The following is a 16,226-nucleotide window of genomic DNA, read 5'->3' on the forward strand; positions in this document are numbered from 1 at the left end:
AGCGCCCAATCTATCTGCATGAGAGTAAGGCATTTTTTTTATTCATGACATGAAGAAACTGTTCCGGGATGGGAGACCCAGTCATGATAGATTTAGCCTGCAGTACCTTTGGTCGCTGTTCCAGTAGCGTAAAAATCCTTGGGTGACACATTAGCCCCCCGGAGAACCTCTTGATTTGCCTTCCGGAAGGGGTACCCACTTGGGTTCGAACATGGGGAAGGGGGGAAACTCCCTATCCACAAGCCTGTGGCCATTTGGGCAACCTGTGGCCATTTGGGCAACCCCCGAAGCTCTCTCTCTCTCTCTCTCTCTCTCTCTCTCTCTCTCTCTCTCTCTCTCTCTCTCTCTCTCTCTCTCTCATGCGTGATCTTCATACTTTATATTCATGTCACTCGAGCAAGGTAAGCATTTGGATGCAGTGCTGTTTACCTTTATCAGTGAACTCGTCCATTTGTGGAGAAGCTGAGCCATAAAACATTACAAGTATTGGAGTTGGACACAAACAGGCAGATACCCACAGCTCCTAAGCAGTTTTAATTATCTCCTAAATGTTCTAGAAACATTGCTGCAAATCGTTTTTGTGCATAACATAATCCTGTAGATGTGTGTCATTGTGTATTTACTAAAATATGTTGTAGATTGAATCAATTAACTAGAAATTTCCATTTTTTTCATATCACCCAGTTTTGGAGCGATATAAGCCATTCAGTTCCAATCGCTCTAAAAGAACTTACTATATATATATATATATATATATATATATATATATATATATATATATATATATATATATATATATATATATATAGTTTTTTTGAAGCGTGTTTTTCTGCCAAGTAATTAAATTATAAGCGTGTTTTCTGCTAAGTAATTAGATCATAAGGAATGCATTTGTAAGATTTACACTAATTAAGCGAACTTGTATATGTTGTCTCAAGTCATTTAGGGCAGCTTATTTATATATATATATATATATATATATATATATATATATATATATATATATATATATATATAGTTTTTTTGAAGCGTGTTTTCTGCTAAGTAATTAGATCATAAGGAATGCATTTGTAAGATTTACACTAATTAAGCGAACTTGTATATGTTGTCTCAAGTCATTTAGGGCAGCTTATACGGGATCACTGTTTCACACACACACACACACACACACATAATGCAAACTATCAAATTTCATATTGATAGATACAGCCCCCTCGAATCATAAGTGACTAAAGCCAAAGCCAACTCTTCATAAACCAAAATTTTGCACTCACAGACTTTCCTCCCCTTCAGTAGAGTTTCAAGTCGGCCCAGCACTTAGTAGCATTACTTCTTTTCTTTTTTGAATGAACCAAGTATTAACATTACTGAGTCTTTAAAATCTGATACTGGAATAAAGAGCCCAACGAAAAAAGAACGATTATTAAAAAAAAAAGAAAAAGATTAGGCCTAGTGAACTACGGCTGTGTGCTTTTACACCCATAGGCTTCGACTGTATGCACAAACACATGCACAGATTCACGCATGCAATCAAAAGCAAGAAATAAAAAATGAAAAAGAAAAAAGAAAGTCTTTTTTTTCATATAGGAAAAGCCTTCTTGCTTTTGAACAGACACATGCTCAAATTCAATCAAAAGAAAAGGAAAAAGGGGGGAAAAATCTTGTTTACTGAACATGCCCACGCATGCGTACAGGAAGACGATGCTTTCCTGCTATTGGAAAGAGAGACAGTCAGAGCCGCAGAAGCTTGCGAGCATGCCCAAGGTAAAGGGAAAAACTCCATCTCATTGACATTGAATCAATGCAAGATACCAAGTCAAGGAGTTCTTGCACCACTCTGTGAAGAAAAGGCGTGCTACTTTCTCCAACTGTGTTCTTCCTTACTTGGGCACACTCTCAACGGGTGTTTGGATAAACCCACTTGTCCAAACAAGTAGGATAAGTTGGGGTATTGAAATAAGGTTTGAGAATCACATTTATCTGGATAAATGGGGAAGGGAGTGTGCTAATCTCTTAGAAAAGACTAGTAGAATAAAAAAGACCAACATGGTAAACGCCATAATAACGAAAAAAAAAATCCCCACTAGAAAAAAAGAAACTAGTTACTGTGAAATTGGTTGTAAAAACCAGATCAGGGAGGCAACACTTTCACACAAACCTCATGCAGCAATAACATTTAAGTGCACACACACACATTAGGTTACAGCATACAAGAGGGAAACATGCAAAAAGAAGCCACAAACGGGTGAAACAATACCACAAGATGGTGGCTTGTTCATGATGAGTGAAGAGAACTAGACAGTTCACACAAACACGCACACATGAAGGCCATGTTGGTTATGATGAACAAAGACAACTAAAGGGGGTGTGCGCACACACACACAAGAGGGAAACATGTAGAAAAAAGGCAAAAAGGGGTGTAACAATAACACAAAATGCTAACCATGTTGGTCATGATGAATGAACAGCTTTAGACGGGGGCCTGCACCAACACACATACACACAAATTACCAGCATATAAGAGGGAAACATGTAGAAAGAAACAGAAATAGGTGCGACAATAAAACAAAATGCAAGGCATGTTGGTCATGATGAATGAAGAGAACTAATAGGTGCACACACACATCAAGTTACCAGCACACAAAAAGGGAAGCATTAACAGAAATAAGAAATGGTTGAGAACAATAACAAAAGGTGATGGTCATGTTAATCATGATGAATGAAGAGAGAAATGAGGGGATATTATAATACTCACAGAGTTGTTCATGTTTATGCTTGTAGGTAGCCATTTGCATAATCAAAGGAATGAGGGTTTGCCGATAAAAGAAGAGGTGAGGCTGACACAGCATGACCTAGCCGAGGCTATGGTTCGAACCCCACTGAATACCTCCATATGGCTAGATCATGCTGGCAGCTTCACCGATTCTCTTATGGCACTCAAGACACTCTCCACCATACATCTCCAACTCCATGACTTGCAGTCTCTCTCTCTAGGAAGAAGAAGGAACAAGAACAATAATAAACTATTCAAAGTAAGTGATAATATGAAAAAAATAGGAAGAATGAAAGAGGGGGAAGACGACGGTAGGCTCTTGCCTTGATGTTAGTTATATAAGAATCAACCTATCAAAACACCACTGGTTTTTCCTGTTATTACTACAGATCCACCCAATCTCATCGTACACATAATTATTGGAAAAAATGACAACTATGGTGCTTGACTTTTTTGAATGAGAAAAATAGCAAAAATTCCCCGTAAAAAGCTGACATGATCAAAATGGCAACGTATAGGTGATGCTTTTCTGTAATCTTTCGAAATTCGTGCTATTTCAGCATTTCCAGCTTATTTTAATGACAAACATGCTCCTTTACTAGTCAATTTTTAAAAAGTTTGAACGTAAGATCGTGAATGAGGCAACCAAATGAGTTGTGGGCTCATGTGATCACCTTCTTAATGGATTAATAATGCATCTTCCTTTATGTATAGTTATGGAGGGAAAACATATTTACCCAAAAACTGAAAGGTAAGGTAAATTTCTTTCTCAACTTTTATGTATTGACTTTTAGAAGAATTATTGACACATCTATTTAATCTGGTAATAGATTAATAATAACCATAAAGAAAAGGTGGAAGAGGTAATTGAAATGGGCTATATGACACCTCGAGATGGTAGGTGAGAGAGAGAGGGAGCCTACGGTAAGTATCAGAATCGTTGGTACGGCTTTCTTTTGGAGAGAGAGAGAGAAGAAGGGCTCACGGACTCTGTGGTCTGAAGCAGAGATCGGCGCCCTTCATTAAATGTGGGGATGTAAGAGCCACTAAGCTTTAACTTTAGCACCCCACGCATTGATAGTAACGTTCTTTTTTTTATTAGTAGATCCTCTCTCCTCAGAGTATATATATAGAGAGAGAAAGAGAATTAATATTATATGCTATAGAAGGGACGGAACTATTGAGTATAAATTACTTTCTTTCCTTTTTTTTAAATTCAGCTCTATAAATGTAATCCACAAGGGTCTTTTTAGTAAAAAATGAGTTTTGAATTATGCGTGTGTGTGAGAGAGAAAAAAAATTAATCATCATGCTTTAAAATTTTACAGCTCAAAAAATCATATTTTTAGATCAAATTCACATGATTCAATGTTTGTCTTTAGCATGCAAACCGTGTTAAACACATCTATGTACTCATATTAGGTCAATAAAGCTTCAACCTATGATTTCCATCTCAATAGCTCTGCACCTTTGTAGCAGCAAATATTCACACACACACACACACACATATATATATATATATATATATATATATATATATATATATATATATATATATATATATATATATATATATATATATATATATCATGCTCACCTTGAAAGCAATGATGTAAAGTGCGCGAACAAATTTTTTTTTTTTGAGAAAATAAAAAGTACTATAAAATATCCAAATAATTAAAGAAAGGCCTTCGTGAATTGCAGCTTTCATCGTATTCTACATGATACAAAACAGTCAAAAGAAATCTCAAAAACTAAAAGTAATAAGTAAATTGTAACCAGGACTCTTGCTCACTTCACTTACTGGAACAAAAAACGATATATAGGTCTTATTTTAAGGCCAAACCGGCTTAACAGAAAAGGTATGGAAACGACACAAACTTTTGGGCATTCAAAAGGAACAACTTTTAGTTGATGACCAAGTAGCTAGATGATGACTCTAGAGTGTTGGGGTAAAAGCATTTGGGTCCATTTGTTACTTTTCTTTTTTGAAAGGCAAGCTGGGGCAGACCCCCACCGGTTACTATTCAACCTATCACTGGGGTTTGAACCTGCAACCTCCCACCACAAAGAGACTTGCACTGACAGCTCCTATCAACCTTGTGGAGCCCCGTTGGTAGGTCCATTTTGTAACTTGCTAGCAAGAGGTTCTATGGAGGTCAGGGGCATTCAAGAAATTTTACACTGTCGGTGATCGTAAGTACAACAGGCCTGTTTTTTTTTCTGTTTTTCTGCTGTAATCTGTTTTAGGCCTTGCTCTATTGAGCGTCATATCCACTCTTCTTTATGATCATCATTGTTTCTGAATCTAAATATGTTTCTCTAAAAAAAAGGTGGTAAGTACAACAGGGCAAGACCAATGTGGTCAGGGTGCAATTGTTTTGCATAAATAAAAAAAATGCATGACAAAATACTCTTTCTTTGGGTGATATATGAAACAATGAGGCAAATCAGATCGAATGATAACCTGTACAAAGTGCTTCCCAATATTGCCCTGGAAAGAATGAGTCTTAACTCCCTACATGCATGATGCATACCCAAATAGGTTTCACTCATCCCCAAAGTCATATGTACCTTAGTACCCATCCTTGGATTTCATTGATGCAAGTTGTTTTGATCAAATCACGCTCCATGGTACATGACTCTTTCAGTGAAGATCGACACTTGAACTGCCGACTGCATGGTACCCATCCTTGGATTTCATTAATTTATTATATTATTTTTTCTTAAATGTTTCTCATTCGTTTCCATTTTCCATTTCACATGCATCTGAAAAACATGGTTAATTTCCCGTTTTTGTTTCTCAAGACTTTTCCTTGTTTCCATGTTCCTTTTTGGCAACCTTGGTCTAGGGTGGGCAATCCCATATATGTAGGTGCAGAGTTCCTCACATTAAGGGTATGTTTGCAATGCCATGTGATTCTTGAAATTTCTCAAGGTCTCGTGATTTGTGATGGTAATTCACAAGCACACCAGTTTTTTTCCTAAAAAGGTGTAAGTTGTAATTGTGATTCTCACTTTAGAATGTTCATCTCTTAAACATGTGATTTTTTGTCACAATATATATTTGCCTTATAACCAACAATAAGGGATTCTTCTTTCTTAGTTGTGATTGTTCATCCCAAAATTATCATAAGCTTCTTAAGTAGGTGGGAAGCTTGCTTTCCGAAAACTCACTTCAGAAGCGCGATACTTCTCGCTTCCGAAACTTCATAAGAAGCTCAATTCTCCCACGCTTCTTCTATAATTATCATACACATGGTCTATGCATACTATATACTTCTCTCACGTTTCTTTTCATCTTGTTCATGTATTTACTCTCACGCTTTCACTCACTTTTCATGTACTTTATTTAAATTGGTAACTATCATTGTTAGATTTTAGCAAAAATTTAACATTTTTACAAAAAAATCATGAAATATAAGAATGATTAATTTTATTTTAGTTTTTTTTTGTTTCTTGTTTGATTCTATATTGCTTCATTTTTTATTCATATTTCGCTTTTAAATTAAAACTTTGCTTCCCACTTCGTATAAATTTTAAAATGCCTCGCTTCTCGCTTGTTTTCCGCTTCCACGTCCTAGTTTGGCAAACTTGGTTCATCCCCACTAATGATCAAAGCCAACATGCCCTAGGAAATACCAATGGCTCACATCCGTGGTTCTCAATAGTTCACCAAAAGACTTGGTAAGTTTAACCAAGAGAATCAAATATCAGGGGCAAGCATATAATGTTTATTCATATGCTTACATCTGATTTCTCCCTCAGATTCTACGGCATAAGAATAAGATAGGGTTGCAAACTGTTAGATTCAGGGCATAGGGATTTTGCAATTTTTGGCTGTTTTGGTTACACTTTTTGATAGAAAACATTTCTTCATTAAAAAAATGGCTCTCTATATCTCACCACCACTACCACTACCACTACCACTGCCACCACTCACCACCATCTATCTCACAACCACCACCATCACCACAACCACCATCACCTATCATCATTGCCCCCACAGGGATTGAAGGCGAAGAGAAAGATGAAGAGAGGGGCGAAGAAGATGAGGCTGGACCAGCCATCGGGGCCCTGCAGGTACATGAGCATGGTGGCGGCAGCGACCAAGGACTCACCAAAGAGAAAGTGTGGGAGGCCAAGGTAGGCGGGGTAGTTGTGAATGGATTGGAAGAAGAGGAGGGAGGAGGAGGCGAGGCATGTAAATCTCTTTGGTTGGATCTTAGTTCTTCAAAGGTTCACAAAATTGTGTGCAGATCAAAAGATCTGCACAAATATCATTTGAATCCTTTTTTTATTACAATCTTTTCAAGGTATGCGAGATAGGGGTTCTCTCAAATCTCATGTGAATCACTTAGATTTTAATCTTTTTCATGGTTTATAAGATATTTGTGTGAAAGTCAAGAGGCTTGAACAAATTAATATTATGTGAATCTCTTTAGTTAGATTTTATTCTTTATCAAGTTTGCATGATATTTGTGAGGAGGTCAGAAAATCTGTGCAAATACTATGTAAATTTTAATATTTTGTCACAAGATATTTATGCGAAGGTCATGAGATCCATGCAAATTACATATAAATGGTAAAACGATCTTGGAATAAGTTAGAAATTGATGATTTTGGATATGCAGTGATTTTTGACATTTCTTAGTATTTGTGAAAACATGTCAAATTCGAGAATAGTCATCATTTTCTGTATATTTAATCAATTGTAGGGACAATCTATCCGAAATCTAATGATGCAAGTTGTTTTTTTACTAAATTTAATCTTGTAGACGTATTGGTTGATTCAGTACGAATCTACCCTTGGATCATGTTTTATTAACCTTATCTGCCTTTAATGTAGCTTGTTTCAATTCTTATGCTGCTTATAAGTTATAACTGCTTGCTACCTTAAATTGCCAGGTTTGATGCTCCCCTAAGCTGTTGCAGCAGCTAACTGTTTGCATAAAGATAGTTAAGAAAGTTATCACATTTAGGTGCCACTAGCTATTTGTCCATGGAGAACATAAGAAAGGCGTGTCCAACGTCCTTTTTACAATAATCAGGAATATCTCATACATGAAGAAAGGACTCAAACATGCCGAACTCTTAATCTGTAGGGCAGTGGACTAGCCCTAAGGGAGGCGTTTGAATTGTGGGATGCATTGGTCCCCTGGGACCATTTTGGCCTGTCAGTGGGCTCCGCATCCCGCATCAAACGCAGAATGCATGCGTAACTGACCCCCTCCCCTCTGACTCTAGTGTACTGGACTTGTGCGTCCAAATGCTTGAATTGTGGGATTTAATGGCCGTCGGGACCATTGCATCCTGGCAGAATGGGCCCCATGTCATGAATCGAACTCAGTATGCAAGAGTCTGAACCCCCTCCCCTCTTATTCTTGTGTCCTGGACAACTGTGTTTGGTCCAGGAATTAAAGGAACAGAATAGATCATTTAATGCCTACATTGATGTGTTTGGTACAACTGAAAATAGACCTGGAGGGATTCTTTGGCCTAAGAATTCCCAACTAGGGAGAAAAAAGAAAGTGCCAGAAACTTTTTAATCATTTTATTAAATGTATAGGTTCTCACTTGTGGTTAATGTGCGTACAGAATGGCAACTTTTTAATAAGCATGACTACATGGTTAGTTGGCAGTTCCTTCTTCAATTGTTGAGGGTTTTGGCTCTCCCAACCATCTTCATTAAGTGAATTATGGGATTAGTTTCCACTACACAAATGGCAGTCTCGGTTAATGGAGTGCATGACCATTTTTTCAATATGAGGTGAGACCTTCTACAAGGCTGTCCTCTATCACCCTCTCCACTTCAACATTGTGGGTGAGGCCCTCGTGTTGGCATATCTTTAAAACATAACTGAAATATGAAGATGATACACACTGGTAGACGATAGGGACGAAGCAATATGCCGGTGCATGGCGTTCGCCGCAGCTTTTAAGTCCATAGAAGGACCTTGAACTTAATGAGCAAAACGATGACGCATTGGCTACCCTCGTCAAGCAGCCATGCTTCAATTTATAGTAGAAGGAGAGTGGAGGGTTATGTACATGGCAGCATTCATGTATGTGAACCCTTCACATGCCATATGAATCCTTGTAACCTCTTTTTTCTAATTTCCACTAATTGCCCGCTAATTCTTTCATTAGTGTCAAACCAGGTCACATATAGACTTGAACTCAAACCAAAATGTCCAACACCTCCATGTTTGCAAAATATCTAACGTCCAAACTGTGCTCTATGCTATAGAGTCATAACTTTATCATTCTTCTTGTGTGGTCTGGCCTAAGAATGCCATTTCTTCGATGGGGTTCTGTTTGCTAGTGCCCCCGTTGCTAATGTAGCTGCAAATGTTACCTTGCCCTTGTACGTAAGCTGATTGATTTTCTCCATAAGATCTCCCATCGTCTATAATGATTTCTAATAATACTTCATTCTAAAAAAAAAATGACTAAGTTTTCTAATGATTAAATGTGCCCATCACTAAGTTTTAGAAGCATAACAATGACATAAAAGGGCAAAGTCCAATTAAAGGCATACTAGGACGGACCAAACCAATAAAGACCTTCAAGTAGTCGTGAGTGGAGATAAAAAGTGGAATCTCCAAGACGGTAAGGAACTGCACTGGAACGGAAAAGAAATGGTCACTAATCTTGGGAAAACATCGATGAGAAAAAAATCTAGTGATATTTTGAAACTCTAGTATATGTCTGGAAAATATTTTCCCGACTTTTAGTAGCAGTCTAGGACCGTCGCTAAAAGTCCAAAACACATAAAAATTAAACGATTGAGTGTCCACGGTTACGCCCAATCACGTGTGTGTGTGTATATGTAAAACAAGCAACATAAAAAGTGTTTAACATCATATACATATGGGTTAAAATGTAATCTCCAAAATAGATGAAAGTTTTAAAATATGAGCAATATTTTTCACTAGAGATGGGATCAGGTTAGAGTCCGACTGTATTCGGGCAGAGCACTTCTGTATGCCGTTAATCTCAAAATGAATGACATCCAAAACTTGTACGAATGAGATGTCCATCACTTGTCTTTTTTTTTTTTATGTCATTTGAGTTTTAGATGGTCGGCATCGGAATGGTTTAAAATGAATGGCTTACAATGAGCTTGTTCACTGTTTTTTTTATCAGCGTCGTTCATTTTTAAGACATTGGGTTTTGAACATGCAACACCCCCAACACAAGGTGACGTGCACTAGCTGCTCTTACCAGACAAGCTGAGCCCCGGGTTGGTAGGTGCATAGTCTTTTCACCCAAGTATAACTTCACCAGTTGTTTAGAGAATGTATATATGTTCTTAAGAAACAATGAAAGATTTATACATCAAATGTCCTCAAGTAATGATGCAAATGGGACCAATGGGGGCTCCGCGTGGTTGGTAGGAGCTGTCAGTGCACATCTCCTTGTGGTGGGACGTTGCTGGTTCAAAACCCAGTGGTACGTTGAATAATAACTGGTGGGGGTCTGCCTAACCCCAACTTGCCTTTCAAAAAAAGAATGATGCAAATGGGTCAGATTCAAGATGGAAGGTTTTGCAATTTTTGGCTATTCTGAATTCTACCGAATCCGACTCCCCCCCTGTATTTTAGTTGTTCCCGATCTGAACAGTTCAGATCCCTATCCTCAACATGCCATCCTTGTAAATAAAACCTTATTTCTAATTGACAAGTCGAGTGAGATAGCCAATGGTGGATTGGAGCAAGACGCCATTTGGCTAAGATAGTTGGCCTGACTTGGACCAACTTAGCCATAGGTTTGTGCCTTTTTTTGTAGGGGACACTGGTTGGCCACATTTAAGTCACATGGATCCAGTCATGCCAAACATGGAATAATTGTTTTGGGGTGGTCCCATTCCCACAACTGTTGCAGTGAAACCCTAGCTAGCAGAGTTTGTGGTGAGGGTCTATCACCTGGAATTAGTTTTTATTTTACCATAACTGGTTGAACCGAAGATGCATACGGTTTTGATTGATATATATGGATTATGCCCCATTTTGCCAAAAAAAATTGATGTGCAACAAGCTCCTGCTTATAGTGTTGGGAGAATGAATGCTTCTGCCTATTTTCTCAACCCCTTTTTCTTTTAGACCTCTTGACTGAAAAAAATAGGCCTTAATTATTTTTAAGATAATGCATTTTCATCCAAAAGAATTTAAAAAAACAAAAACAAAAAGGAAGAAAACCATGATGGCAACAATGTAATTTTTGGTTACCCATCTTAACTAATGACACCAACTAAGGCAAGGGCTTGGTTAATGCCATTTACTCAAAAAGATTTGTAGGAGATTCTACTTCCTACAAACTGTACCTACTTCTGCTGCCCTAAACCCCTAAACACTGGCCCTATCCCTAACCCTAAATCTATCCCTAAAAAGGACTACTTTTATTAGGGTGCTCTCCCTCTCTAGGTCTCCTGCAAGTAACATCTCAACCAGCAGGTAAACCAAAATGGGATGTATCATTGCCATTTAATACCGCACCCCCAATTCCTTGTGGTCTTAATGGCTTTCATGTATGAAATCATTAGGGCCATTTTCATCTGCAGTCACGCATCAATTTTTTCTTTTTATTTTTTTTTTCATGTGTTGGTAGGAAAAATAAATTTGTGTACTCCTCTACTGGTTGGTTATGACTATTGAAATGTTGAATGTTTTGGTTTGGAACAACCCAACTCAATATTTTTGCTAAAAAGTTCTAAAAAGTGCCAAGAAATGCAGAAATAACCAACTCAAAAATAAATTGTAAAAAAAAATTTTAAAATTTGTAATGAAAGTGACAAATCTAAAAGTGACCAAGAAATATGAAGAAAATGGCAAATCTAGTGACCAAGAAAAATGAATTTGTGTACGCTTCTACTGGTTGGTTTTGACTACTGAAATGTTGAATGTTTTGGTTTGGAATTACCCAACTCAAATTTTTTGCTAAAAAGTTGTAAAAGTGCCAAGAAATGCACAAATAACCAACTAAAAAATAAATTGTAAAAAAAACAACAACTAAAAATTGAAAAGAAAGTGACAAATCTAAAAGTGACCAAGAAATGTGAAGAAAATCACAAATCAATCATATATCTTTTTCTCTCTCCCCAAATACAAACAAAAAAGATAGACCAAGGACGAGACCCAGGAGCATAAAGAGCCTATATTTCGTAATGGAGATTCAGTTTTGACTTTATCTAGAGGTTGAAACGTAGGCACAGAAAAAGGACTTCATGTGCTTCAACGACAAGGAGAGATCAAGCCAAAATCTTCGCAGCATTTTTTCTTGAAATGCACCGTCTATATATGTGGTATTTTTTTTACTCGTTTTAGTTCTATTCTTTGTTACTTCCTAGACGAAATGCCACGCTAAATAAGTGAGAAGTTGAACTTACAGATCAAGCTCACATCATGTCATGCTCCCAGTTATACGAACGAGGGTCTGTTTGGAATTGTCCAAAAAGGTGAAGGAGAATTCGAGGAACAAAGTCTGAGATCTCTGCAAGTGGTAGTCATTGACATATAGGGCTTATTTTTCGAACTCGATAGCGTAAACTACTGTTTTCTTTAATCCCAAAAAGATATCATGTAGGTACTTGTGTCAGAAATAGTCACTTTGGTACTTGTGTCGCAAATATCAGCAATATTTTGAAAATAATTTTATCATGAGATTTTCAAAATATGAAGCATGGCTCTTCTCTTTTGCAATTTTCGACTTGACAAGCCAATGCGTTCCTGGAAAAGGTAAGGTTTCAAGTTTCAACTATCTTTTATTTTAAAAATATTATTTTTAATCTCAATATTAATATGATAAAAGCACCTTTTTGATAGTTTCATACTTTCTTTATGATTTTATCTCCGCACGTAAATGCACACACACATCGATACATATAATTTTTTAGTTGGGAAATCATAGGTGCAAGTAGCATTTATTCAATCTGACCTCACTTGTGTTGGGACGTTGCAAGGTCGAATCCCAATGTTATTGTTGTATAACTGGTAGGGGTCTGCTTAACCCCCAGCTTTCTCTACGTTGCAAGTTCGAATCCTAATGATATGGTTGTGTAACTGGTAGGGGTCTGCCTCACCCCCGGCTTTCTTTATTAAAAAAAAAGGTATGATGTAAGGCGGATCCTGTAAAATGCTGGGTGAGATTAGCAACGGACACACGGGTGGATCCGACTCTGACCTGGGTGGGGACCCAACTGCAGCATGTCAGAGTCGGATCTGGATCTGAACCGCCCTAGGTCTGGTGAAACTCTGACCCATTACCATCCCTAGGTTAGCTAACATTGGCTTTCTTCTCGAAACAGGTCTAGAAATTGGATCCAAAACCAACCCAAATTTCAATCTAATTCAGGTTCTGGTCTGGGTATGACTGAACTCGTACATTTGTATGAGTCAATTGGTTCCGTTCGGGTATAATAAGCTATAGCTATCAACGGACCGGTTTTAAAATCCATTTTAAAAGTTGAACCCTCCCCGTGACTGAAATGACACAGGTTCAAGTATGGTCATGGATATGAACTGGGTTAGGATTTTATGGGTTCCGATACGAAAAGGGTTGGGCATAAAATGGACTGGGTTCATAAATTTTAAGGTGTAGTTAGGTTTTGATTCATAAAAGTAACTATAATATCAGTTACTGATGTTTACATATAAAAATAGGTGGCAAATCGGGTCTAAGTAAATACAGTTAAAATTAGATCAGGTGTAATCAGTTTAAGCATGAATTGGTTCAGTTCCTTTGGGGGTCAGGTATGAAGCATGTTTGAGTACAACCCGACTTTGGGTGCACATTTCAAATCACCAGATAGGTTAGGTCCAAAACAGTTGGGGTCAAAAACAAGTCCAGTAGAAGACGAGTTCAATTGCAAGGCAGTTCGAATAGGAATCGTATAATAGAATGGGTCAGCAATAAGATCATGTCAGGTACAATGCGGTTTGGGTCTCTACAATTTTTTCTTATCTAAGAGTTGAACCATTTAAAACTGGATCTAAATTTTAAACCTGACCCAAACCCACAAGTCAATCGAGATCCAGTCTGGTCAGGTCGGGTCTAATTTGTACGGGACATGGACTCTGGTCAGGTATACGGACACTGTTACACCCTTGGTGCAAACATATTGGATGCAGCATGAATCACTAGAAACAGATCCAAAACCAAATTCTAATTCAAACTAGATCTAATATAATGGGATGGAACTGGATCCTAAATCAGCATGATCAAACAGGACCTGAAAAAAGGAAAACATATTCGGATTGTGAAAAGCTCATAACAGTTCTACTTTTTTATGTGGTTTCTAAATTCGAATCTTTGTCAGATTTGGTGCAAAAAATCAAAACCATATTCGCATCTGGTTATAATCAGATACGGTTTTGGCTAAACAAATGCAATTAAACAGAATCGAATTCTATCAGATATCGGACAAAATCCGAATCATGGACATACCTAGTAGCAAACAAGTCAGCTTTGAAAAAGGGGCACGATCCGGATCAGTTCGAAAAAAATTGCAAATCAGTTCAATTTAGATTTCTCAGAAATTTGTCGATCTAAATCAGTTCGAAAAAAAAAAGTTTTGATCAAATCAGTTCAATTCTAACCATATTTGCAATCAACTCCTCTTTCAAGATCCAATTCCTAAAATAATCTACCAAATAGAGACTTCAGGTTAGAATCCGTCATAAAATAATGTTTCTGAATTTCTTTTTATAGGACGGTCTGTTAATTAGTAGTTATAAAAAACTTGAAGGCAAATATGAGAAAATTTGAAAAGTGAGGTAGGCTTTTTGAAATAGGGGCAAAAGATTACCTGGAATGAAATTTTTCCAAAATTAAAAAATCATTTAATTGGCGGTTGACGTTTGTGAAAGGCAGGCAAAATGACTAAATTCCCATTGTTATTTTGCAAAAAGAGAATAAATGAGCGGTTATGTAAGGATAAAAATGTCTTTTCGTATAGGTAGTATTTGTATCCCGAGTTTATCTGAAAGCACCGTACGACACTTGGTGATCCTACCAAGTCAGCCTTAAGAGTCTGTTTGTTAGAGGGCTGTTTGTTAGAGGACAAACACCTTCCACAAGCAGACTGGAACGTTAGAGGGCTGTTTGTTAATAAAAAATAACTCTGGTCGCTTTTTGTAATTTAGGATTAAGCATCGACAACACCGACTGACTCGGCTCAACCGCTGGTCAATTGGTCAAACATGCTTTCTTCTTCGGTGTTCTCGGACCGCTTGGGCTCATTTCGTTCATGATGTGATTTAGCCCGGGCTTGACTTCTTGTGTTGAGTTGCGCATGGACTGGTTTGGTTGTGGGCTGGGGAAGATCGTCACAAATTTGCGATGGCCAAATTTTGTTGCAAACACCGTCACAAATTTGCAACGGAGTAGCGACAGAAAAACAGTGTTGCTCATCCATCGTGAAGTAGCAACGGAGTGTGAGACGAAATTCTTCCATCACTAATCCGTCAAAAATTTGCGACAGTCTTTGTGACAGAATTTTTTCATTGCAAATTTTGTAACTAATTTCAATTTTAGGGATGGATAGTTTTCTCTTGCTAATCCATCGCAACTTTGCGACGGATTATTTCCGTCATAAAATTTTTTCGCTAAATAACATTTTTCTTGTAATGAACCTCATAGGGGGCATGTGGGGGCTATAAAGGATATTTACAAATATGCCACCGCCTAGAAGGGTGTGACACTTAAGTAAAGATAAACTTTAACCGTCCATTTCAAAGATTAAGTCTCAATCGTAGATCTCTCAAACCCTAGACTATTTATACATTTTGAGAAGAGAAAGAAAGAGAATGCTAGCCATTTTTGGGTCTCTCTCTCTCTCTCTCTCTCTCTCAACCGTGAGACCCCTCCTCCATTGGTGCCAACCGTACCTCCTTCTCTTCCTCTCTTTCTTGTTAGTGTATAAGGTCGGATACCACTTGGGACTCCCGTATACACACCCAAGCAAGAGGGGATTCTCATTTTTGGAGTAGTGTGCTCGTTCTGAGAAAAATCGTAAGGTGAGATTTGCTTCTAACTTCCATTTTTGCAAAATATTTTAATGCTCTAGCATGAAACCGTGCATCCCCAATGCATTTCACGCATGCATGGGCGGGCTAGGCGGATTAGAACTCTTAACGGTTGTATTTTCTTTGTTTTATGTATGAGATGCACATCGTATGAATACGCATGCACAAGATTTCTTTCATGCATTTCATTTTTTTTCTTCTTTCAACCAACACTATGGCTGAGTGCCCCACGAACCCTCTGTGGCCGTGTGGACCTCAAGCACATGAAACAATCTTAAGTGAGGATGGCTAGAATGCACCCTTGTTGCTTTGAGAGCAAGGGATGCCATTTTCAGCACCCTAGCTTGTAAAAAAAAGAGAGAGAGAGAGAACAAAGGAGAACCAATTTCCTTTTTTCAGACCTGGCGTCGGTCTGGGAGGCTCAGACC

This window comes from Nuphar pumila, chromosome 9, assembly GCF_984573655.1.
Source record: "Nuphar pumila chromosome 9, dmNupPumi1.hap1.1, whole genome shotgun sequence".
NCBI lineage: Eukaryota > Viridiplantae > Streptophyta > Magnoliopsida > Nymphaeales > Nymphaeaceae > Nuphar > Nuphar pumila.